This window comes from Helianthus annuus, chromosome 17 (genome assembly GCF_002127325.2).
Source record: "Helianthus annuus cultivar XRQ/B chromosome 17, HanXRQr2.0-SUNRISE, whole genome shotgun sequence".
Classification (NCBI taxonomy): Eukaryota; Viridiplantae; Streptophyta; class Magnoliopsida; order Asterales; family Asteraceae; genus Helianthus; species Helianthus annuus.
In genome coordinates this window covers 142,985,014-143,010,009 of record NC_035449.2, presented here as the reverse complement: position 1 = coordinate 143,010,009, position 24,996 = coordinate 142,985,014, and the positions used below count along the sequence as shown (strand labels likewise).

The 24,996-nt window shown below is 40.0% G+C and overlaps 1 non-coding gene across 1 annotated transcript; it reads right to left on the bottom strand.

Annotated features, from left to right (window-relative positions):
* Window positions 1-2,593: 2,593 nt before the first annotated feature.
* Window positions 2,594-2,700, bottom strand: LOC118489464. Its single transcript, XR_004887485.1, has one exon. It is a non-coding gene; the product is annotated as a small nucleolar RNA R71 (small nucleolar RNA).
* Window positions 2,701-24,996: the final 22,296 nt, after the last annotated feature.

The window sequence follows — 24,996 nt, the reverse complement described above, 5'->3', positions numbered from 1 at the left end:
TGTGTGTAAAATGCAACATATAAATTACATCAAACGAGGCATAAAACTAACCTTTTTTAGGTACTAATGTTGGAAAAAGTGTGTTTTTGTCTTCCTTTTGTATTTTCAGGATTAAATGAGCTCAAATTAACAAAAGAAGCAAAAAGACAGCTAAATCTAACATAAATACAAGAAAAGGAACAAATGTGGATTGCCCGACCCCTCAACAGCATCCTCCCAAGCAAAATAGAGAAGGCAGAAGACTGAACACGCCCCGTGCTCAGCGTGCACGGGGCCGTGCCCAAGAAGCAGCAGAAAAGACAAACCTGTAGAAGCTTCTATTGCTAGCCACGGGGCCGTGCCCAGTGAACACGGGGGCGTGGCGAAAGTACTGCAGGCGCATTAATTGTAATTGCGAATTACAATTAATGAGGAGAGATAGTGTCAGACGGGCACGGGGCCGTGCCCAGCGGACACGGGGCCGTGCCCAGGCTTCTGTTTAGCCTATAAATAGGAGTGCTTGGCTTTATTGCAACTCATCCCTTGGTACACCACCTCTCTCACACTTCATCCACCACCCACCACCATCACAACACCATCATCCACCACCATCATCCACCATCATCATCCATTTTCCATCATAGAGTGTGTGAGTCGTCTCGGGATCCAAGATTGATCGTAAGAGTTCTTGACAATCAAGGCCATGTTTGCCTAAGTCTCTTACATCACTTGGTGAAGACAAGTGTTTAGTATAATACTTTTTATTTTTAATCTTTTGCACTTTTTATTTGGTTTTGTATTAATGACTTTAATAACTAGTTGCTTATGTTGAAGGTGATTCTTCCTTATCGTTTGTCCGTGGTGTCTTGGCATTATTTTACTGTCTATATAAAATAAAAGATTTTCACCATTCATATCTCCACGGTCTATATGGAGGTATGTTGGCTGCCTGGTCGGGGGTTAAGGGAACGGTTTGGTAAGGGTCTTGCCCTTGTTCAGCGTTTAGAGGTCCTGCAAGGGACCTGGGTCAAATTTAGTAGGACCTCCTTCAATACCCAAAGGTATTGGATGGCGGGGGTCCAAACTCTTTGATCCCCTCATAAGTTAACTACTATTAATACTATAACCCGGCTATTTAGGACTGTATCCCTGCTGACTCAGACTACTTAGTCGAGGGTAACGTCACCTCCGAAAGAGGGGCCTACCATAATTTGCATTAATAACTTAATTAATTATCTTTCAATAATCCGACCCTTTAGGATTGTATCCTTGCTGACTCAAACTACTGGGTTGAGGGTAACGTCGCCTTCAAAAGAGGGGCCTACTACAATAACTAAGATAATCTCTTAAACAAGTGCAAAAGTGCGAAAATAATCAAAGGTTATACTAATACACGAGTCGGATCCAAGTGATTCATCTTGTCTATCTGTTTTTATTTTTATTTTATTTTTCAGCATTTAGTTAGTTTTATTTTCTTAGTTTAAAAATCTTTTTCTAATTTTTTTGATTTGATTAGACGTTGAGGATAAACCGGTACTAAAAGCTCTTGTGTCCTTGGACAACCTCGGTATCTTACCAACACTATACTACGTCCACGATGGGTGCACTTGCCCATATGTGTGTTTAGTGTTAGTAAATATCGTGTTTTAAAAATTTAAAACTTGGCTAAAAAGTGTAAAAAGGGCTTAAAATATACATCAAAATTATAACACACTTCACGCACATCAAGTTTTTGGCGCCGCTGCCGGGGACACAAGGATTTTAAGAAAGTTAGGAATCAACGGCCTAATCATTTTTTTTTTATTTTCTTTTTTATTTTTTAGGATTTTCTTAGTTTTTCAGCTTCTGCAGAGCTCAGCACGGGCCGTGCCTTATGTCCGACCCAGCTGTGTTACTGGCAGTTTTTAGTTTTTCCGAGTTACAGAAGGCTGACCACGGGGCCGTGTCGGTGCAACACGGGGCCGTGTCCAACTCTCTAGTAACAGGGATCTGGAAAACAATCACTGTAACTCCGACCACAGGCCGTGTTCACTGAGCACGGGGCCGTGGTGAACCTTCTGACCAACATTCTTTTCTGTTTTTGTTGCAGGACTTGGAACGAGACGCCATCTCTACGTAGTGTATGAGCTCCAGTTCTAATAAAGACATAAAAGAACCTCTAGTAGAACCCGAACGCTTTCTCAGAAAAAGACTGAAAGCTAAAAGCCAAGAGAAGGTTTCGGGGAACCCATTTCCAATGGCGGACCAACGTACCCTCATGGATTATCTACGGCCCACCGTGGGTAATCTCGGCGCCGCTATCAATGCACCGAATGTTGAAGCCAATAACTTCGAACTTCGGCCGCATTTGATACAGATGCTTCAGAACTCCGCAACCTTCCATGGGCTTGCGGACGAGGATCCCCATCTACATATTACTAATTTCTTAGAAATATGTGATACCTTTCGGATCAATGGAGCATCAAATGATGCCATCCGCCTCCGAATGTTTCCTTTTTCACTAAAAGACCGAGCAAAAGCTTGGCTTAACGCCCTCCCAGCTGGATCGGTAAACACCTGGGATGAACTAGCCCAAAAATTTCCATATAAATATTTCCCTCCTGCTAAAACGGCTAAATTAATGACTGAGATTAATACATATTCACAAGAGGACGGGGAATCCTTATATGAAACTTGGGAAAGGTTCAAGGAGCTATTGCGAAAGTGTCCACATCACGGCCTTGCAATATGGCAACAAGTATCCACTTTCTATAATGGGTTATTGCCACACACAAGGCAAACACTTGACTCTAGCACCGGGGGACTTTTAGGTAATCGCCGCCCGCATGAAATATATAATCAAATTGAGGAAATTGCTCAAACCAATTTTCAGTGGCACACTCCGCGAGGCAATAAATCCATTGCCCCAGGCGCCCATAAGGTTGATGAAAGCACTTCTTTACAAGCCCAAATCGAGGCCCTTTCTTCGAAAATAAAAAAATTGGAAATGACAAAAATGGTCTCGGTTATGGCTTGTGAAGGGTGTGGTGGGCCACATGAAAATTGGAGTTGTATGAAAGAAACAGACGATCAACAAGAATCGGTAGACTACATTGATAATAGACCTAGGCCGTCGGGTCCTCCAACGGGCACCTACAACCAAGGATGGCGAAATCACCCTAACCTTGGTTGGAGAGAACCCGACAATAGTAGTAACCAACAAAACCAACGAACGAACTTTCAACAACCAAGAAATGAGTCACAAAATTTCCCTCAACAACAAGGTGGACGAGAAGGGCTTGAAGATACTATATCTCGCCTTATCTCGACACTGAAAAGAAAAACTCGGAGAGGTTTCTACAGTTAGAATCAAATTTTAGAAATCAACAAGCTAGTATTCAAAACATCGAAAAACAAATAAGTCAACTAGCACAAAATTTCTCCGAGAGACCACAAGGCGCGTTACCAAGCAATACCGAAACAAACCCAAAAGCGGAAGTTCATCTCATAACATTACGGAACCGCACCGTGGGTCCTACGTAAGGCCCGCCGCCGCCTACCGAGGAGACCATAACGCCGCCCCTACAAGAGAAGGGTTCCCCTCCCTCACCAGAGCCTACCAAGGGTCCTCGAGTTCCGTACCCAGGTAGGTTAATCCGTCAAAAGACCAATGAGCAATTCGCAAAATTCGAAAGTCTACTAAAACAATTGCATGCTAACATTCCTTTCATTGATGTCCTAACCCAAATGCCTAAATACTCTAAGTTCATGAGGACTTCCTCACTCATAAAAGGAAAATTGAAACATTGCAATTAGTTAACTTAGGCGAAGAATGCTCTGCCCTCGTACTCAACAAACTCCCCCAAAAGAAAATCGATCCCGGAAGCTTCACAATTCCTTGCTCGATCGGGGACTCCCCCGTTCGTAATGCACTAGCCGACCTTGGGGCTAGCATTAACCTCATGCCCTCATCAATGTTCAAAAGACTCGGCCTAGGAAAAACGAGTCCTACAAAAATGAGCATACAACTTGCTGATCGATCCGTCAAATTCCCGCAAGGTGTCGTTGAAAATCTCCTAGTCAAATTCGACAAATTCGTCTACCCAGCCGACTTTGTCATACTTGATATGGAAGAGGACACCGAAGTCCCCCTCATACTAGGGAGACCATTTCTCACCACCGCACAAGCAGTGGTAGACATGAATGACGGAACACTCACTTTAAAATATGGGGATGATGAAGTAAAGTTCGGGGTTGGGAAGAGAATAGAGGACGATGATCCGGTCAATTACATGAAGGTTATTGATTCGAGTTTGGATGATGCTCTCCGACGGTGCAACATGGGATGCAAAACATCCCGCTCAGAAAACATATAACCTTGCCTTGGGTCTAGCCAAGGACCCCTATAAACGTGGCGCACCACGGAGGCAATCCGTGGAACTATCCTTAGTTTAAGTTTAATCTTTTAGTTTTTATTTGCAGGAATAAAACACACTCATGGTGGTCAAGGATGACAAGGGAAATGAGAAACATGGCCCCATGCACAAAAACAAGGTCATCCGACAACAATTTCTCTATTACAGTAAGCTCAGCACGGGCCGTGCCTAGCCAACACGGCCCCGTGCTGAACACCCTGCAGACAAATGCCCAGTTCAGGTAACTGGACACGGGCCGTGCTCATTGAACACGCCCCCGTGTCCAAGCTTCTGTTTTCTTTACCTTAATTATTGTTACTGGCACCTGAACACGGGGCCGTGCCCGGTCCCCACGGGGCCGTGTCTAGACTGCCAGTAACATAAATTTTTGCTTTTAACACCATTTTGCACATTCAATCAACCTAAAAATTTATTTTTGGGACACATTAAGGACAATGTGTAATTTAAGTGTTGGGGGGGGGGGATGCTAAAACCTTGAATTTTGCAAGTCCTAATAACAAGCCTTACACAAAACTCTATTGGAACCGCTAATCACTCCAAATTTTTTCAAAAATTTTCATTTTTTTTACTTGTCTAAAGTTTAAGTTGGGAATTTTAAGATTAACAAGGTTATATTTTTACAAGTTTACAACCGATAGCGTCGTGATAAAAAGAACCAACATAAGAAAATTATGAAACGGCATGACAAGCTTAGTTAAAATTCGATTATATATACTTGATCACATAAAAACCCATTCCCACAAAAGTGAGTTTTGAGTCTTTATTGAGCATACAAATATACATCTTTACGCTAAATGCTCATTTTTCGTTTCTTGTGTGAATAGCCGCTTGGTTCTTACGACTCTAGAACTTGCCACGACAATTCATTCCCGTCCTTACCAACTTAAACCCAAGTAAGTAAATGATGGAGGCATTAGGACTAACCCTTTTTTTCTTTCAACACCATTATTTTTATTTTTCTTTTCACCTACCCAAAAACTCCCCCTAGTTAGCCCCTTTGAGCCTAAACCTTTTCGTTTCTTAACCCCAAAACTCTTCTTACCCACCAATTTTATTTTTACCTTTTATTTTAGTAACAAGCTCGGTTTTCGTGTGACTAAAAAAAATTATTATTTACAATGAAGTTAAAAATAAACAAACAAAGCTCTTCAAACAAAGGCTTGTTTGAATAAATACTTCGTTAAAAAATAAAAAGTCACAAAAACAAAATGTTTTACGAAAACCGACGCTTTTTACGACTTTCGCCCTTTTCTACTAACCACTAACCCAACTACCCACCTTTAGCCCAAGCCTAACCCTTCACCCAAAAAGTCCTCTTGATATTTACAAAGGTATAAAGTTAAAAAGGAGGAGGATTGATTGCTTGGCAAGCTTATGGTAAGAATAAGTTCCATGCCGCTCTCGAGTGATTCACTAAAAATACACCTTCGGCCGACTGTGAGTGATTTCTCCCGTGACGTATGTGAACTTGTATATAAATGGAATTTTAGAAAGGTATGTTATGCCTTAATAAATAATTTACCTTATGAAAAGTTTTTAATAAATCATGACGAATAAGATTGTAAATAAATAAAGATAAAACCCAATAAAGATCTTGAATTCCCGACACTCTATGACAAGACAAAACCTTCTCTTCTACCCATTCCATTTGGGAGTGTAAGCCACATATTAAAGAGTTTTGCTTGAGAACAAGCAAAAGTTCAAGTGTGGGAATATTTGTTGTGTGTAAAATGCAACATATAAATTAAATCAAATGAGGCATAAAACTAACCCTTTTTAAGTACTAATGTTGGAAAAAGTGTGTTTTTGTCTTCCTTTTGTATTTTCAGGATTAAATGAGCTCAAATTAACAAAAGAAGCAAAAAGACAGCTAAATCTAGCATAAATACAAGAAAAGTAACAAAAGTGGATTGCCCGACCCCTCAACAGCATCCTCCCAAGCAAAATAGAGAAGGCAGAAGACTGAACACGCCACGTGCTTAGCGAGCACGGGGCCGTGCCCAAGAAGCAGCAGAAAAGACAAACCTGTAGAAGCTTCTATTGCTGGCCACGGGGCCGTGCCCAGTGAACACGGGGGCGTGGCGAAAGTACTGCAGGCGCATTAATTGTAATTGTGAATTACAATTAATGAGGAGAGATAGTGTCAGACAGGCACGGGGCCGTGCCCAGCGGACACGGGGCCGTGCCCAGGCTTCTGTTCAGCCTATAAATAGGAGTGCTTGGCTTCATTGCAACTCATCCCTTGGTACACCACCTCTCTCACACTTCATCCACCACCCACCACCATCACAACACCATCATCCACCACCATCATCCATTGTCCATCATAGAGTGTGTGAGTCGTCTCGGGATCCAAGATTGATCGTTAGAGTTCTTGACAATCAAGGCCATGTTTTCCTAAGTCTCTTACATCACTTGGTGAAGACAAGTGTTTAGTATGATACTTTTTATTTTTAATCTTTTGCACTTTTTATTTGGTTTTTTATTAATGACTTTAATAACTAGTTGCTTATGTTGAAGGTGATTCTTCCTTATCGTTTGTCCGTGGTGTCTCGGCATTATTTTACTGTCTATATAAAATAAAAGATTTTCACCATTCATATCTCCACGGTCTATATGGAGGTATGTTGGCTACCTGGTCGGGGGTTAAGGGAACGGTTTGGTAAGGGTCTTGCCCTTGTTCAGCGTTTAGAGGTCCTGCAAGGGACCTGGGTCAAATTTAGGAGGACCTCCTTCAATACCCAAAGGTATTGGATGGCGGGGGTCCAAACTCTTTGATCCCCTCATAAGTTAACTACTATTAATACTATAACCCGGCTATTTAGGACTGTATCCCTGCTGACTCAGACTATTAGTCGAGGGTAACGTCACCTCCGAAAGAGGGGCCTACCATAATTTGCATTAATAACTTAATTAATTATCTTTCAATAATCCGACCCTTTAGGATTGTATCCTTGCTGACTCAAACTACTGGGTTGAGGGTAACATCGCCTTCAAAAGAGGGGCCTACTACAATAACTAAGATAATCTCTTAAACAAGTGCAAAAGTGCGAAAATAATCAAAGGTTATACTAATACACGAGTCGGATCCAAGTGATTCATCTTGTCTATCTGTTTTTATTTTTCAGCATTTAGTTAGTTTTATTTTCTTAGTTTAAAAATCTTTTTCTAATTTTTTTGATTTGATTAAACGTTGAGGATAAACCGGTACTAAAAGCTCTTGTGTCCTTGGACGACCTCGGTATCTTACCAACACTATACTACGTCCACGATGGGTGCACTTGCCCATATGTGTGTTTAGTGTTAGTAAATATCGTGTTTTATAAATTTAAAACTTGGCTAAGTGTAAAAAAGGGCTTAAAATATACATCAAAATTATAACACACTTCACGCACATCAGCCTTCGAGCGAAGAACGAGATGATCCCAGTAACTGCCGCATGGCCTTTTCAAAAGTGGGGCGTAGATATAGTTGGGCCTTTCCCGCGATCGAGCGGAAGCGCTCAATATTTGCTGGTGGCAGTAGATTATTTCACCAAGTGGGTGGAAGCAAGACCATTCTCGGTTATCTCCGGTTATAATGTAACGAGATTCTTCTGTGAATAAATCGTGTGTCGTTTCGGTCTTCCGCTATATATAGTGAGTGATAACGCAAAACAGTTTGCGGAGAATCCATTCAAGCGGCGGTGTGAAAGTTTGAAAATTAACCAAGTCTTCTCTTCGGTCGCTCACCCACAAGGGAACGGGCAGGTCGAACAGATAAACCGCCGAATCGTCGATGGGATAAAGAGAAGGCTCGGTTACAAAGGAAAAGGATGGGCAGACGAATTGCCGAACGTACTATGGGTTCACCGAACCCTACACAAGACAAGTAATGGAGAAACACTGTTTAGCCTTACGTACGACACCGAAGCAGTGATCCCTGCAGAGATTGGGCTCCCGAACCAAAGATGCAAAAATTGGGAAGAGAACGAGCAGGAGCTCCGATCTAATCTCGATATGTTGGAAGAACACCGGAACATAGCGGCAATCAAAGAAGCCCGGTACAAAAAGAAAATTGAAAAGTACTACAACGCCCGTACCAAGCTTTATAAGTTTAAAGTTGGGGACTATGTGCTCCGGAGCAACAACGCAAGTCGAGTCGAGGCTCCTGGAAAATTAACCCCAAAGTGGGAGGGACCGTATCGTGTGAAGGAAGCTAGTGAGAAAGGATCCTATGTACTTGAGAAAATTGATGGAACCCCCGTCCCGAGAACATGGAACGAGATTCATTTGAAGAAATGCTTTATGTAGTCGCACGATCGCCACGGCCCGAAAAAGATCGCTATTTTTACTTCATGTTTCTTCTTTTTAATGTAATATCGGGAGGGTAATGCCCCGAATATATTTCCATTTCCTTGTAAAAACCGGGAGGGTCTAACCCAGAAGTTACGACTATTTATCGAATAAAGCGATCTATGTTCTGATAAAATAAACAATAGCATATCTACATACAAGTTCGAACGATACAAAATGTGCACAAACGGGCCTCGACCCATGCCTCACGCCGATCGAGAAGGCTTAAATAGTTCAAAAATAACAAAAATCTACTAAGCAAAAGTGATCTGATTCGATCCACTTATAAAGCGTAAAAGATTTAAGCAAGTAAAAACTTATGAAAATTCTTGCTACGATCCGGTCATCTAGATGGCCCAAAAAAGGTTTGGCTAAGTAGTAAAAGTTTGGACGCAAGCTAAAACTAGAAGCCAAGCACGGAAGTCATAAACAAAATTTTGATTCCCTAGTTAAAATATGTCTGGTAAATCATGACAAACACATATTGTACGATTACATGCCACAATGAAAATAAAAACATCATACGGTTATAAAAAAAACAAGGTCTTTCAGTTTTCCTTAACAATAGGAAGCTTACTCCTCTCCTATATAACCGATAAGGGCTTGTCTACTAACTCCGAGACCTTGTCCAACACCGAAACGTGGAAATTGTCAAAAGCTTTAATGGCAACATCAAAGGCTTCTTTAGCGTCTTCATCATAACCCAAAATTTCGTTAACAATATTTGTGGAAGATTTCGCAGCATGAAAGCCCTGCTTGATACCGTCGTTCACACCAACAGCGTTGACACTATTCACCAAATCAGCAACCACTTTCTCTAACTCAGGGCTTTGATGAACCAGCTTCACAACCCAAGCTACCCCCTCAGTTAAGAACCATTGCTTTGTAAGCAGATGCTCCGATACAAGACAGTACAACTCGACCATCTCACCATCGTATCGTGTCAGCATATCTTTCGTGTCAGCAATCATGGCCTGGTGCGATTCGACGGCCCTATCACGGGCCCTCTCAAGCTCAACCTTATCTAAAAAGAGAACAAAAGGTTAGAAGTTAAGAAAACAAACAAACAAGAAATACAATGAGCGTACCATTCACCTGGCAGATATTATCGACTAACAGTTGGTCGTACGATGATTGCATTTTCTTTTGCTCTGCTTGACTCGTCTCCTGGGTCTCGGACAATTTTTTCTCCAACGTATCAAACCTCAGCTTCAAACCCTCTAAGTCATGAACAACTTTGGCACGAACCTCATAAGCAACTGCAGCTGAGGCCTGTGAAGCTTTGCTGACTTCTTTTACTTCTGAAACCTGCTCCATCAACCGATCTACCTGAGCTCGAAGGGATGAAAGCTCTTGTTTAGTCTTTAATCGAACGTTTTCCTCGTTTTTTAGAAAAGCAACCTCACGTTCGTACCGACGGCAATTAGACTCCGCTTCAACCCATTGCTTATATGCTTCGACCACCATAGAGTTAGATTGGGCCTGATTCAACATCAAAGCATTCCTGAGCTCCGGCCCGCTCATCTTCCGGTAGTAAGCATGCTCAGCAGGAGTGCCAATGTGAAATAACGACATCTCCGCCGAAAGGGCATCAATAATCATATCTTTGTTAGCCAACGACCAGTCAGGAACGTACCTCTCCAGAGCCTAAGCCGAATCTACATCCACTGCATCGCCCGAACCTAATTCCCGACAGATAAAAACGGCTTCAGTCTCGTACCATAGAGGGGAAGAAGAGGCACTATCCCCACCATCAATCTGCTGAGGACTTGGCCTCGAAACATTAGAAGCAACCCCGGTCGTAGGCTTACCCGAAGGAGAAAAATCTATCTTCTTAAAAGCCTGTGGATCAGGCATGTTGGTGTCATCGATCACCTTGGTAATTGGCCCCCCAAAGGATAGTGGACTCGGAGGAAGATTGATCGGACGATCCCTGGGGGTTTTACCACCATGAAGATGGGCGTCCAAGTTCTCCAACAAACCACCAGCAGCAGAAAACCCGGTGACTTGATCGACCTCGTCTTCTAACATAACTGTCTTCAGATCCAACTTGGTCTTCTTCAGCTTCTTGGGGTTCGGATCGGGTTTCGAAGAAGTGCTTTGCCCCCTCTTAAAACTAACTTCGGGACGGACCTCAGCATCCTCATCACCGACATTCACCCCTTCGTCTTCAGCAGACAAATGCACCAAACCATATAAAATCTCTTTCAATCCAGAACCTTGGGCTCTACTTGAGCCATCTCCTTTATCACCAGCAACCGGAGCCGTTTGAACTTGAGCCACATTCACCGCTTGCTCCAAGGGAACTGAGTGCGAACCCCCTTGCCCAGCAGCAGCGGTCGGCTCTCTAATCGAGTAAAGGTTCTCTTTAACAACTGAAAGATATGGTGGATCTCCCTTCGGTGTTCTCGTGGCCCGAATATCAAGCTTGGTAGAGTCAAACGACTTCAACCTCAAAGCCTCTTTCAAACCCATAACTGCACAAAAAATAGCAATTCGTAATATACATATACTTGCACGAAGAAAACATACGAATAAAAATATAACGATATATGAAAAAAGGCGTTCAAACCAAAAAACACAACTAACCCTCTCCGTTCCATTTAATGGTAGGGTAATATTCCGGTTCGGACCAGATCATGCTTATCCTCCCCATGACTAGGATGTGTTCCGGAAATTTTTGAACACGGCCGGCTTCCTTGATCAAAGCTGCATACAAACCTCTATTAAATTCGAAGTCTTCTGGAAGAGGATCGAGAAGTCGGGATCTCTTTAACCTCCAAGTCATGTCAGAAGGAACGCACCGATCATCCACTAAAAAGAAACGATCCTTCCAATATTTCAAGCTCGTGGTAATCCATGAATAACACCAAGCGTTTTTCTTTCGAATCTCGAAGGTATACCAGTCACCGGACCGGTTCAGTTTATAAAAAGCCAGGAACACATCTAAATTCGGATCGGACTCCAAGCCACGACATGCAAGCTCAAATTGACACACCTTGGCAAGGCCAAAAGGGTTCATTTGAGAAAGGTGAACCTCATGAAACATCAGAATTTCGACTAAAAACTTCGTCAGAGGAAGACGATAGTTACACTACTCAAACATTCGGGTATAAACACCTATCTTCCCGGGGATGAAAGGATAGATGGCTGTATCCTTCGCGAGAAGAATAGGGTTTAAAGAAGCTGGGATCGAGTATTGGTTCACATACCAATCCAGACCATTTCGGTTTAAAATATTGAAACAGTCGGACAAGTTACTCTTGTTCGCCATAACTATAGGAGAAAAAACTAACCTGATAAGGTTTTCTGATCCAGAAAAGAAGAAGGGAAGAAGAAGATGAAATAGGTAAAAAGTAAAAAGTAAAATAACTTTTTCTCCCCTATTTATAAAGGTTTTTCCACCACCTTAAAACCACCTATAAGGGGGCGACACGTCATGATGGGTGATGCAAGTCAAGCGTCACGTCAGTTAAGGGAAAGTTAAAACGACCGCCAGTCACCAAATAAAAATCACCGCTGAAATTTCAAAATTCAAAAACAAAACCGCCATAGGAAAAAGCGCCGAACCCAAAAAAACCCACCATTTAGTTCGAAGCTTTTACTAAACAAACGCTACGAACTAGGGGGACTTGATGAGGATACGTCCTGGGTCGGACCGAATACTTAGTAAGTGCAAGGTCGGACCGTTAGCACAAACGGCTGGTCGGACCTAGTATCCCCGGTCGGAACGACCAACCAATAGGATCTTCCCTAACTAACTAGGGGCTCGCAACTTTAACTACCTGACAGCGACTGGTCCGACCCTAACTAACTCACCACGTCAGCCTGCCCAAAAAGTATAAATACCCCGCCAAGACCTCCCTCAAAGGGTAATCGCTACTTTCTCTCTCTAAACTCTCCTCTCTCTCTCACTGACTTACTTCTCCTCGCAAATACTTATTCTCACGCCCGAGCTTGGTCACAGGGAGGCCCCCCTCCCTGTGACGAGGCTAACGGTGCGCTTTCTTCCTTGTGATCTTGCAGGTCTCTGTCAAGGTCATCTGAAGCTCTGCGTATACCAGCTCGGACCAACTGGTTTCTGAGTCTTCAATTTCCATTCCTGATTTTTCGTAACTACAACCTGTTTTCCGCGTTTCCATGATTAACAAAACTTGAACCTAGACTCATTTTGATACTCATGCAAATCAATCAAGAAGCGTTGCCAAATTTATGAGACCGAAACCGTTATAAATACGACATAAGGTTGGACCAAGAAACTGACACCTCTCGAAACAACCTGTTCGGAACACGACTATTCTCGACACCTTCACAACCTATCTCAACCTCACAACACCTTTTTGTAGCACCCAAACGTAGCCGGAGGAATCGAGCACGTCGCTGGAGTTCGAAGCATCACCGGAGAGATCAACAGTCGGTCGAAGTTCACAATGGAAATACAAGGACGACGCCGGAGGTACGAGAATGTACCAGAGACCCGAAAGGCACGCTTCGGTATCCTCGCCGGAGTCGGTGTTTAATCAGAAACTTACGTCGCCATGTTTCGGTATATCTTTCTTTTTCTGTTGTGTCATTCGTCTTCATTTCGGTTTTAGAATCTGCACTAAGATAAAAAAAACATGATCACTTATATTGTCAAATGTTATTAAACAATCTTCAGTTAATAAGTTTTGTTTGTTCATTATGTCCTGGTCCGATTTGGGTTTGAAATAATGAAGATAGTGATGACGTTTGTAAGTGTTCAAATAGAATAAAAATCAAAAAAACTTAACATCTCAATGTTGTAGCCAAGTGGTCTGGTGGTTACTTAGTCAAAATCTGTTTTTATCAAAAGGAGAAGATGACTCTCCGTTAAAACATAAAGGAAATAAAATCAAAGCTAACAACATGTGGTGTCTTAGATCAATTGGTGGAAACTAACTGTTCTTTTTTTATTTTATTTTTATCCTTAAATATTTTTTTTCTTATATAATAAAAACTCTAAAATTATTAATAACATGAATATTTTAGTATAATTCATAATATTAATCAATTATGATAACTAAATGCCTAAAAATTGTAACCATAAATGTTAGGATTATTATCTAATTTGTAGAAATTATCTAGATCGTGTTATGGTGTCTTAACATCTAGGATACTGTTAGTGCATTTATGTCTATCGCCTCCGTCAATACAGGTCGTAGCAATAAACTGAACAAGTCAAAGCTTTATAATGTAATAGTTAGGAAAAAGGGCAAGGTGGCATTATTGTAAATAAGGAAAGTCTCCTTATATCCTTTGCCTATAAATAGAATCCTTAGGGTTAGGATTTAGCACTTTTTCCATTTTAGAGATTGGAGAGCTTGTTGCTTAGAGAGAGAAACTAGAGAGAGAAAGTGCTTAAGGTGATTCGTGGTGCTTTGTACGTTTTCAGATTATCAATAGAATCACGTTTATAGTACGGTCTTGTGTTCGGTCACGTTTGTGTACGGATTCTGCACATTACATGAGTCGGTTCGCAATAGTTACGGGAGTCAAAAACCAGTCCTACAGATACTTGCTCTCGTTCGACTCCTTATCTTACACTCGTGCGTTATTTCAAGGACTAAAACCTTACGCAACCAAATGTGAGTATACTTGATCCCATTTTTATTTTATCACTTTTGGGTGCAAAATGTATTTTATACAAAAACACGCAACGATTGAAACTTGTTATATGCACACTCTATCTATCTTTAAACATGAAACAATTTTATGCTTGTTAATCTCGTATGCCATGTAAAATTTTCGTCTCTATATGCTCATTAACCTGGCTAAACTTATTAAACTTCTGAGACTTATTAAACTTCTGAGACTTATTAGACTTCTTATACTCATTAAACTCCTATGCTATAGGAGTACGCACCGCCCTTGAGTCTTGGGGTGTTTGCGTTGGAAACTTGTGTTTGACATATAATGACACCGTTTCAGCATATTAATAACTTGTATTATGTTGTTCATGTTGGATATGAGTACTCAAACTATTTATTCTACTCTATGCTATGTATCAAACTTGTATACTCGCCAACATGTTTGTTGATCATTATTTTAATACATGTTGCAGGTTGATAGTCAAGATGATTAAGGAATCAAGTTAGGATGGACTAGATACCCATTTTAATAATAAATCATGTTTGTTGCAATTTGTCTTTATTTGAAACATTGTATTTGAATTTAGTCATTTATGAAATTTGATTTAATATATATTGTCACAATTAGTGTTATGATGCTTTTGAGCGATTTGTTCGTCTCATCTTGATGTTTCCGCCATCGGTTGGGGTGTGACACTATATTAGGTGCCGATTAATTCTGTGATCCTTCTAGCGTTGTTTGGTTGTTATCTCAAGACTACTAAGCAATACCAAGTGAGTACATAGTCCCCTCTTTTACCGTTTTCAAATATTTTGGGGTGATACACATGTGCCTACTTGTTACTTTCGTGCTTTTTGTGCTTTCATGACATAAACTTGCTATGTTCATTAGTACGCATATAGTACATGATTTCATTTATGTTTTGCTATGTATGTCGATTGAGCATGCTAGCACATTGATTTCATAAATACATTTGTTTCATATGTTTATTTCAGCATATGTACACATTGATTTACATCACATTTTTGCTATGTATGTTCATTTAGCATACTTAGTACATTGTTTTCTCATAACATTCTTACATTTGGTATGACATTTGGTTTGTTTAACGGGTCTAAAATACGTTCATTAACACTGATCATGCCGCTCGGTAGTATGTAGTGGTACCATAGGAATTGACAACTCCCATTCCTGGAATCCTAGGTTTGTTTGGACGTAAGGAATGACAGAATCCGAAAACATTTTAATAAACCTTTAACTTGTTAAGGGTTTGTCCTTCAGTCTCAAGGTTTGGATGTATGCGATAAACATTACCACATAAATGTTCTTATTAGTAAAGCATTGATTTTACAAAACATAATTTTTGACCCAAACTATGATTTATTCAAATACATTGTTTTGTACATTTTACATGTGGGGTTGAGTAAATTCTTTTATTCACCGTACATAACATTTGATTTCACATAACATTTGATTATACATTGACATTTTACATACGGGGTTGAGTAAACATTTTTTTGTTCACCGTACATGATACTGTTGTTACTTGACATTTACTTTACAATGCATTTCTGGTAGTTTATTTGTAAGTTTAATTAACGAGGCGTGTGTAATATGATAAAAGCATGGTGGATACGCCGCTGGTACTTCCTATATATAAGTGCTTTTATGATATTGCATATCGTAGCGTTATCTAAATCATTTCGACAAGACATATTACATTTTATACAAATAACATATTTTCACAGGACATTGTTTTACAAACGACGTATTTCATACAAACCCATTTTACTTGGTTATTCACTTAACCTTACACCTTTCTTTTATAACACTTGATTTCCTTATCAAATTTTTGTATGAGTTATAAAAGAAAACACTTTTAATAAGATTCATGATTAACTTTTTATTAAACATTTCTTTCAACTACAAGTCATGAATCCTTCATCAACAAAACCTATGTATCTCACAGACATTTTTATGCTGACGTACCTATTTTCACATGTGTTTCAGGTGCTATTGTTAGATGATCATGATGCAACATAGGATCGGACGAGGGCCTTAGTGACTTAAAACTACGAAAGACAGTTTAACTCATGTTATGCTTATGTAAATTCCTAGACAATGTAAACATTTTAATTCAATAAAACAGAACTTCAATTACCATGTGTTGTGAAATAATGATTCTGTTTCTCCACTCCCCGACGTTTCCGCCGCGGTTGTTGTTTTACGCGGTCGGGGTATGACAGAAAAGTTGTTATCAAAGCTCATGGTTATAGGGAATTAGGTTATTAGTAATGCTTTGACCTAGTCTATAACCTTCCTAGGACCCTAACACAAGATTCTTGTGGTTAGATCTTAAAACAATACCGTCACCTATCTTTAGGTGACAACCACAACAAGAACAAAAATTTCAAATCCGTTTTGAAAACCAATCATCTATTCTTAGATGATTTATTATAAGGTTTTGAACCTTCAAAGTTTTCAAAATCTCGTCAAAGTTTGGGTCTTATAATGTGAACACGTGCAATCTGGAAGGGTGGATGCCTGTATCCTGAGTTTTCTGTCTAAGGCTGGAGTGTTCGTACAAATCCACATAATCGGACCAGTCACTCTTACCTGGGAACTCTTGGGGTGAGTGTCCACTTATAGGCTAAAGCATGTCTTCGCAATACATTAATATGACCCGCTTACTTTGATTAGTTACCGTGTCATTTGTTTGCCTTGGGTAACAAACAAATGAGTACAATCTTTATGCGTTGTCGATATATTTAAACATTTTGTTTTGATTATCCGATAACATCTCACTTGTTTCCTCCCATGTCTTCCATTATCTTTAGGATGCCTCTTCATCGTAACGACACTCAAATGTCCGAACTGGCGGCTACAATTAGCCAACAAATAGGCGTAGTACTCAGAGGACCGTTGAATTAGCTGTTACCATGACTGGTCTCAAGGATGAAACCACCCAAGAGACACCAAAGGAAACAAAAGCCAAGCCTTCACGAAAATCAAGGAAGCGTAAAGCTTCAAAGAATCATTCAACGGTTGCTCCAAATCAAGCGGGACCTAGCCAGGTGGCAACACCACCAGCTAAGAAACCATACAGAGGAAAAGCTCCTCTATGCAATCGATGCAACCGTCATCATCCAAATCAAACATCATGTCTCAAATGTACTGTGGGCGATGGGCACATTTGGTCAAAACATGCCGTTTTGCTATCCAAAACAAAACTGTTGCAAATCCTACTGCTGCTCAAGCACCATACGAAGGAAAAGCCGCTTTGTGAAATCAATGTAACCTTCATCACCATGCCAGTGTCAAATGCCGAAAATGTTCGAACTGTGGACTTTTTAGTCATACGGCAAGAGTCTGTCGTTCAGCCACTGCGCCAAACCAAGTTATTCAGAACCCTGTTCAACTTCCAGCAGATCCAGCACAAGCTCGTTTCCGCCTGGTTCTTGTTACAACTGTGGCAAGATGGGTTATTTCAGAAACAAACGCCCAAAGCTTGTCAATGAAAATCCGGCCCACGAATGAGCATTTGGCTGACTGGAAGATGATACTGCTTTGAAATAACTAGAATCTTATGTTTTTGTTTATTTTGTTTTCCTTGAACTCTGAAACAATTTGGTTAGTTTATAAATAAATCGTTGTTCACAATTCTGATGTATAAAAACAAATGTAGTTGCATATGTGTATGGCATACCCCTACGATACCTACACCAAATAACTATGTTCTTTGCAAAACAAACTACTCTTGTAGTTCTCCCATTCATGTGATCGCTCACGATTTCCACGAAAAGCCTCAAGTACTCGTTTCCTTCTAAGAAACAAAGTACAATGTACAAGTTACAACTCTGGACGAATACTCAAAGTACCACTTTAAATCCTTGCTTGGATATCTAAGGATACTTTTCATAAGTCCTTCAATAATCTCATGCGATATGTCTATGTACATATCATTACATTCTGGTTTTCATAACGACATGCATAGTATATGTTTTCAAAACATCCTTCATGATTTCGAAGACATTTCATATGATTTAAAAACATTTTAACATAGTGTATTTACTAAAATATACCAAGTGCATAATTTCAAAAACATTATCCATGTTTTCAAAAACCATATACATGATTTCAAAACCATCTCACATGATCTTAAAACATTTTATAAACATATTTACCAAATACACCTACCATATGATTTCAAAAGTATTACGTAAGGATTCAAAAACATTAAACACATTTTCAAAGAACGACATGCACAGTTTTCAAGAACACTCTGCTCGTATGTTGACTTAACGTACGTAATACACGACCTCCAAATTCTGCTTCATATGTCGCCTTGGCATATCTAGCACCTCAACTTCATGAACATTTTACCTCATGTATTGCCTTAAGTACGTCTAGTACAAGGTTTCGAAACATCTCCGGCTATACGAATTTCAAAATCCTTATGGGATCTTCCTATCTTCATAATTTGATCCTTATGGATGTTTAAAGCGAAAAATCAGAATCATTAATTGAAATTTTTTCATGCTTTAGTGCGTATATTACGATTCATTAAGGACAAAGTCGAATTCCTATTAAGATCTTCCTATCTTCATAGTTAGATTCTTGAGGATGTTTAAAGTATCAATTGAAGTCCATGGATTGGATTCCTGGTATAGTTTAAATATACATGTACAAATCGATAACAAGTTGATAACAAATTGAAAACCAAGTTAAGCAATTATGTGTTTATGTGTTTATGTGGTTATGTGTTTTTGTGTAATCCGAATATTCGTTATCCAAATCCTCGTAGAACCTCCCATATCCTCATATGAGGGATTCATAGAAGGATATCCAAAGGTACTACCTTAAATCCTTAATGGGCTTCTATGTAATAGTTAAGACCCTTGGATTATAAAGTACTATTCCAAAGTTAAAAAGACCCCTTGGGTGGTCTGGTTAAAAAGATTAATTCGTTAATCTGGTTAAAGATGTCATGTGACGATGTAACTGAAAAGACTCTTTGGTGGTCTATTTAAAGAGATCATTTGTTGATCTAGTTAAAAAGGACCCTATGGTGGTCTAGTCACAATCATCACAGGTTTATTCATTTGATTTTCTTCCCCTACACATTATAAAATGCACTGTGCGGACTGATGTGCGTAAGTGTGTATAGTTTTTAATGTATATTTTTAAGCCCTTTTATACTTTTTTGCCAAGTTTTAAATTTATAAAACACGATATTTACTAACACTAAACACACATATGGGCAAGTGCACCCATCGTGGACGTAGTATAGTGTTGGTAAGATACCGAGGTCGTCCAAGGACACGAGAGCTTTTAGTACCGGTTTATCCTCAACGTCTAATCAAATCAAAAATTAGAAAAAGGTTTTTAAACTAGAAAAATAAAACTAACTAAAATGCTGAAAAATAAAATAAAAGTAAAAACAGATAGACAAGATGAATCACTTGGATCCGACTCATGTGTAGTGTAACCTTTGATTATTTATGCACTTTTGCACTTTTTAAGAGATTATCTTAGTTATTGTAGTAGGCCCCTCTTTTGAAGGTGACGTTACCCTCAACCCAGTAGTTTGAGTCAGCAAGGATACAATCCTAAAGGGTCGGATTATTGAAAGATAATTAATTAAGTTATTAATGCATATTGTGGTAGGCCCCTCTTTTGAAGGTGACGTTACCCTCGGCTAAGTAGTCTGAGTCAGCAGGGATACAGTCCTAAGTAGCCAGGTTAAAGTTTTAATAGTAGTTTAACTTATGAGGGGATCAAAGAGTTTGGACCCCCGCCATCCAATACCGGTGGGTATTGAAGGAGGTCCTACTAAATTTGACCCAGGTCCTTTGCAGGATCTATACACTGAACAATGGCAAGATTCTTACCAAACCGTTCCTTAACCCCCAACCAGGTAGCCAACATATCTCCATATAGACCGTGGAGATATGAATGGTGAAAATCTTTTATTTTATATAGACAGTAAAATAATGCCAAGACACCACGGACAAACGATAAGGAAGAATCACCTTCAACATAAGAAACTAGTTATTAAAGTCATTAATACATAACCAAATAAAAAGTGCGAAAAGATTAAAAATAAAAAGTATTACACTAAACACTTGTCTTCACCAAGTGATGTAAGAGACTTAGGCAAACATGGCCTTTGATTGTCAAGAACTCTTACGATCAATCTTGGATCCCGAGACGACTCACACACTCTATGATGGACAATGGATGATGGTTGTGGATGATGGTGTTGTAATGGTGGTGGGTGAAGTGTGAGAGAGGTGGTGTGCCAAGGGATGGTTTGCAAATGAGCCAAGCACCCCTATTTATAGCCTGAACAGCAGCTCGGGCACGGCCCCGTGTCCATCCTCCTTCTCTTTCTTCATTAATTGCAGTTTGTCTGCATTAGTTAACCACGCCCCTGTGTCCGCTGAGCACGACCCCGTGTGCAGAAGCGTATCTGTACTATCAAGATTTCCCTAGATCCCGCGAATCTTAGAGTTGACCACGGCCCCGTGTCCGCTGAGCACGAACCCGTGGTGGGCGATAGAAGCTTCTATAACTTTGTCTTTTCTACTGACACTTGGGCACGCCCCCGTGCTCATTGAGCACGGGGCGTGTTCAGCCTTCTGTTTTCTTGTTTTGCTTGGGAAGATGCTGTCGGGGAGGCTGGGCATGCCACGTTTGTTCCTTTTCTTGTATTTATGTTAGATTTAGCTGTCTTTTTGCTTCTTTTGTTTATTTGAGCTCATTTAATCCTGAAAATACAAAAGGAAGACAAAAACATACTTTTTCCAACATTAGTACTAAAAAAGGGTTAGTTCTATGCCACAATTGATGTAATTTATATGTTGCATTTTATGCACATCACGGACTGTGCAAGGAATCACGTAATTATGGATGCATACATAATTATGGGATTCAGTGCACAGAAACCACAACAAGTTTTGTCATGTGTAAGAACCCATAGTGATAAGAATAATGAAACGTGAACAATATAATGAGGACACGGTAGATACACCAATCGTGCTTTCCATATATATGAAAGCGTCTCTTATTACATTGCAAGCGTAACGTTATTTAAATTAATAGAATCTCAGGACCTTGACCAATGTTGTTTTATCTCTTCGACTTCAATTTTCGAGCTCACACAAGTTTCCTATAATAGCCTTCACAAGAAACATTCTCTCTATCCATTGTTCGAGACTTCAGCTTCTTGTCGAATTCACACGCACTTTACATTTTACTACAGCAAGGACATCATTTTGACAATTTCATGACATTCTTAAGGTTCGATACAACCATACGCAAACTCATTAGAATGGAGTTTAAATCTTCGGACCTAAACCCTTCCATATAAACAACAGACTGATGCAAATAACAAAAGCTTGATGGAAATCCAAACGTGACCCAGAGATTCTACTTAGGGAACGGAGGATTTATTTGAAAGCAAATCATCCACCTCTGCTCTCACAAGTTTCCTCTAAATAAATTTCGGGACGAAATTTCCTAAAGTAGGGGAGACTGTGACACCTGTGCTTGTGTAATCATTATACAAACTCTGAACAGTTCAATTTTCAATAAAACAATGTATTTTGATCCCTATAATTGTTTAATTATGTTTGACAATTTCTCATTTCAATTCTTGTTCGATTTCAAACTCTAAATGGTTTTTTAGAAAGTTATACGCAAACAGATGCGTAAACGTAATCAGTTCAACGCGACAAACACTACGGAACATCAACATATGCTTAACATACCTTAAATAACCTTTAAATAACTTAGAAATAAGTTTTAAAGGGTTTGGTATGGCAAAAGCAAGTTTATTCGATCGCAGGGACTATTTACGACAAACTGCGAAAGTCTGCCGATTCGTATAGTAATGTACATTCCGGAACATGATCATAAGTTAAACATACTATAAATATCCTTTACATAGCTTATAAATAGGCTTTGAGGGGTTCGATATGCGAAAATAAACTTATTTGATCAACAGGGACTAAAAGCGTCAAAAAGTGCATAAGTTTGCATTTACGCGTATATCTTACGTTCTGAACATATCCGGACATCCAAAAATTTTTGTAATCATTAAAATATTTTATTTTAGTGATTTGAAGGCTAAAATACCATTTGTCGTGTAATTTGGATCGTTTTTCGCGTCCGTTCGAGTTTCATCGTAATTAACTGAACAACGCAACCGTACGACCAAACGAACCGACATCCGAGATGTTTTCAAGCATATTTCATGTTCCCTATACTTTAACTTCATTTTAGAGCCTTGAAAATGGGTTAACGGGGTTTAAACGCGTCGAAAATGGCTTAAACATGTTGCAGGGACCATTTTTGCCAATTTTTGAAAGTTTCTGTATCTCGGAGGTGGTGGCGTCGCGCCACAGCAAAAGGGTGGTGGCGTGGCGGCACACGACGGCTTACTTTTGACAGAAACTCCATTTTTAACAACCAGCTTGTAACGCCCAGCGTCCCTAAACTTTAGGATTTTGGTCAAGATTAGTCCCTGAAGTTTGTATAATTGTCACTCTAGCCCCTAAACTATGTGGAAGTCTATGTTTTATACTTGAAATGCCTAAATCTACGTGTGGAATGTCTATACCTTTGGAATGTCTATATCTATATGTTTGGATTGCCTAATTCTATATTTAAAATGTCTAAATCTATGATGGAATGTCTAAACCTATGATGGAATGCCTAAAACTATGTTTGGAATGTCTAAATCTATTGGGTGCTTGACTCCTTAGCCTCGTGAAACTTGATTCTTGGTTGAACGAGAGACTGGAGCCTTGACACTGGCGGAATCTATAAATCTTTGAGACTTTTATGATGTAATCTAGTAATTCTATTACTCAATAATACGCAATGCTTAATCTAACTCGCAAAATGAATCAAAGACGGAAACGTGGAAAGGTTGGATTGGCCAAAGTGGCAATCCGATCGGATTGCTACCCGATCGGATGACCACCCGATCCGTGCACACCTTTACCCTTCTCATGCTCCCACACTATAAATAGGAGTTGTCACATCAGTCTTTCACTGATGTGACAGCCCTGCTCGACTCAGACGCACAAACACCTTTCTCCTCCATTTTCTTGGCAATTTCGGAACGTTTTAGACTAGATCTTTGTACTTTCTTGATCTACACCTCATTCTCTACGTGATTCTCCTTTGAAATCACACTTTTCACCATGAAATCTCTCAGATCTGAGCTCATGAGGGTGATGTCATCATGGTGGTTTGTACAAACTACCATATGATGTCATTCCTGGCAAAATCTAGCCCGGATCTAAGGAATTTCATACGTTTTTACACTAAATCTAAGCCAAATCTAGACTTTTTCGTATAAAACTTGAATTATTCTTATCTTTTCATCAAACTTTACTTCATTCGGTGGAAACCGGGTCTCAGCGAACTGTAGGCTTGATGCATAGTCTAAATTCGGTTTGGATCTAAGTTCGTGCCGAGAAAGATGGCCGAAACACGAATTCCGACATAAACTTTTTAATGACAGATGACCGATCGGACATGGGTGATTCCCATCCGATCAAGTCGGTTATGTGCTAATAAGTTTACTGTTGTCGTAATACGTACCGTGCTGTCAGCGTAACTATGAAACTTAGAAATTCTACAAAATGGTAAACGGAACAAGAGTCGCCCGATCGAGCGGCAACCCGATCGGACAGCCGTCCGATCGGACAACCACCCGATCAGGAGACACTTGTCCCCTAGTCTTGAAATCTTTCAACACTTAGAACTTTTCAAAAGCTTGAAAACTTGAAACTTGGAACTTCTGATCGAACGGCAACCTGATCGGACAGCAATCCGATCGAGCAGCCACCCGATCAAAGGAACCTAAGCACTTAACACTTGGATCGAGTGGCAACCCGATCGGACAGCAATCCGATCGGAGAGCCACCCTATCCTCCACCACCTTGTAGATTTTAAATCAAGTGGCAACCCAATCAGATGGCCATCCGATCGGGCAGCCACCCGTTTCTCGCACACAGGTCACCCGATCGACTGGCAATCCGATCGGATAGCCATCCGATCAGACAGCCATCCGATCCAGTGACTGTTTCCGACACATTATGCAATCTCGTTATTCTGCCCGACTCTTATCCTATTGTAATCTAATCAGGCTATTTCTAAAAGAGCTCCCTTTGATCCAATAACAGTTGCGACTGTTAATCAATCACTGTGAGTATACTCGATCCCCTTTTTACTTTAAACTTTGGGATGTAACATGTATTCTATATAAACTTGAATCTTTTGAAGTCTAATCTCTATCCTATGTGTATGTGAAAACTTGGGCATTCTAGTATTCTATTTTGTGCTATGTGACGTTTAATCCAGGGTGTGTAGTTCCGCCTTAACAATAGTAGCGCTATAGGGGGTGCACCTCTCCCATTATTCTCAGGGGGTATTGTTAGGAGGATTCTAGTTTACCTTGAGTCTTGGGTAAACACTAAAGCATCGAGATACTTGGGCTATCACTGCGTCGACTGCGACACTAGCACGGCTGAAACTATTTTTATTGCTTACATTGTGGATATGAGTTGTTTTTAATCTATTAATCTATTATCAAACTTGTATACTCGCCAATACTTTTGTATTGATATTTTAATACATCTCGC